General features: G+C 51.6%; 2 non-coding genes across 2 annotated transcripts in view; both read left to right on the top strand.

The window, feature by feature from the left end:
• The first annotated feature begins 1,046 nt into the window (after nt 1-1,046).
• Nucleotides 1,047-1,201, top strand: LOC145739918 (5.8S ribosomal RNA). Its single transcript, XR_014181270.1, has one exon. It is a non-coding gene; the product is annotated as a 5.8S ribosomal RNA (ribosomal RNA).
• A 559-nt stretch (nt 1,202-1,760) lies between these two features.
• Nucleotides 1,761-2,500, top strand: part of LOC145739924 (large subunit ribosomal RNA) — a 3,896-nt gene continuing 3,156 nt past the window's right edge. Inside the window, exon 1 of the ribosomal RNA XR_014181276.1 lies at nt 1,761-2,500. This exon is cut by the window's right edge and continues 3,156 nt beyond it. This is a non-coding gene — a ribosomal RNA (large subunit ribosomal RNA).

The following is a 2,500-nucleotide window of genomic DNA, read 5'->3' on the forward strand; positions in this document are numbered from 1 at the left end:
ACCGTTGTAAGAACGTCCGTATCGAAGGTCCGGTTTCCGGTCGACGACAATTAAACTCGTAGAATCGCACGTTATTTTGATGTGCCGATAACGAGTAAGTTCGTCGCTGTGGAATGCGGTTGCCAATCGAACTGGTTGACGTTTTGTGGTTTTGCGGAGCGGTATATACGCGATCGAAACGTGTAGGCATCGTTGATCGGATTGCGAGCGTCGCAACGTGAAACGAGCTTCCTCTGTGTTGTCGTTCGACGTTCGTCGACGTTTATCGTCATCATAATCATTGTCGTTGCATCGTCGCAAGTGTCGTCGTCCGTCGCTTCGTACGTATGCGAGAGAGATGACCACTCTAAACTCGACACCGTTAGTGAAATACGTGTGACGAGAGAGTGTGGCCACATCTCCTCGCTGGTAGAAGTGCAATGTGACAGACAGACAGACAGAAGACGACAATGACGATGACGTACGCGACGTATCGTACGTGTACGACAAACGTATAGAGTGAAGAAACGACACGTCTAAACATTTCGACGAGAGACTTTGAAGAAGAGAGGTCTAGAGCGTCGTCAAGCGTTAACGGAATTCTGAAAACGCGAACGTACTCGGTCTAAACGAGAGATTATGTATGTGTGGGTACTGCGGCCGTGCGGATCGATCAAAGTTCCTGCGCGTATGCACGTTTAAAGATTTACGCCCGCACGCAGAGAAAATCTCTCCCGAGACGATCGCGTCCGTCGATACGCTTCGGCGCACGATTAAAGGACCGCTGTTCGGTCTCTCCGTCGAAGCGGGCGCCTTTCGGTGTTTTATTACCGATAAGTAGCGCTCTTGCGACGTACGCATAAATAAAATAACACCTACCTTTTGAATAATATGGCAGGCGTTAATATGCGATAGAAACGTCCGACGAAAGAGCGCTTAATCGGTATACGAAACTGTATCGAAAGGCGTCCGTTTTTTGCCAACAATGGTCACCCGTAAATCGTTTGCTTCGATACACGTCGCTCGACGACGACTCGTCGCTATAAAACGAACGTTTTCTAAAAGATTACCCTAAACGGTGGATCACTTGGCTCGTGGGTCGATGAAGAACGCAGCTAATTGCGCGTCAACTTGTGAACTGCAGGACACATGAACATCGACAATTCGAACGCACATTGCGGTCCTCGGATTCTGTTCCCGGACCACTCCTGGCTGAGGGTCGTGTCTATTTTAAAGACTGCTCGGTGCTCGATCGTCGCAACAAACGACGAACGCACGCAGAGCGAGTTGAACGTATGACGCACGTAATCGAAGAGACGCTACGCCTCGATAATGAGGCGATGCGTTCGATAAGGTGCGACGTTCGAAAACGCGATAGCGGTTCGACGATCTTAAAGCTCGCTCGGTAGATTTCGGCGATGGACGATGAAATAAACGACTTCCGTTAGCTAAACCGACGAGCGATCGCTTCGAACGTAAAGCGCGCGTTTGTACGCGTCGCCGACGACACATCCAACACACTATATGACGAACGAGCGGAATGGCTTAGCACGCTTTGCCGAAGCGCGTACGTAGGAACGATCGTCGTGTCCGATATCATCTCTATGATACGAGTTGAAGAAGACGTCGGATCGATGCTACGATTTAAACGCGGTATCGGAGTGCGTCGCCTTCGATTGTAAAAGCTCGTCCGGTCTTGTGTGAACGCGATAGTTTGTCCGTTGGCGATCGAAACGCGTACGAACGATTTTGGCGCACCAAAATACATTATATTATTTTTTCGACCTCAGAGCAGGTGAGACTACCCGCTGAATTTAAGCATATTATTAAGCGGAGGAAAAGAAACTAACTAGGATTCCCTCAGTAGCTGCGAGCGAACAGGGAAGAGCCCAGCACCGAATCCCGCGGCCGACATCGGGCGCCGGGAAATGTGGTGTTCGGGAGGGTCCATTATCTCGAGATCGCGCGGCGCGTCCAAGTCCTTCTTGAACGGGGCCATAGCCCATAGAGGGTGCCAGTCCCGTAGCGACCGTTGCCGATAGCGAGAGGATCTCTCCTTAGAGTCGGGTTGCTTGAGAGTGCAGCCCTAAGTGGGTGGTAAACTCCATCTAAGGCTAAATATGACCACGAGACCGATAGCGAACAAGTACCGTGAGGGAAAGTTGAAAAGCACTTTGAAGAGAGAGTTCAAGAGTACGTGAAACCGTTTAGGGGTAAACCTGAGAAACCCGAAAGGTCGAAGGAAGAAATTCATTCGCGTTTCGACGCAGGCGTCGGACGGTCGAGTGACGCGGAACGTTCGCGTTTTGCGCACCCTCCGTTCGTCGAACCGGCGACGAACGCGTGCACTTTTCTTCTGGTAGGACGTCGCGATCCGTTGGGCGTCAGTCTACGACGTGCGATGGAGCCCGTCGGTCGCGTTTCGGCGCGACTAACGAACTCGCACGCTCCGGCTGACTCGCTCGACGGTATACGAAAGGTTTGAGGCCGCTCTAGCGAGCGTTCGACTCTCGGCAAGCGC

The sequence above is a fragment of the Ips typographus genome, unplaced genomic scaffold (assembly GCF_016097725.1).
Source record: "Ips typographus isolate SLU unplaced genomic scaffold, UJ_Ityp_2.0 IpsContig76, whole genome shotgun sequence".
NCBI lineage: Eukaryota > Metazoa > Arthropoda > Insecta > Coleoptera > Curculionidae > Ips > Ips typographus.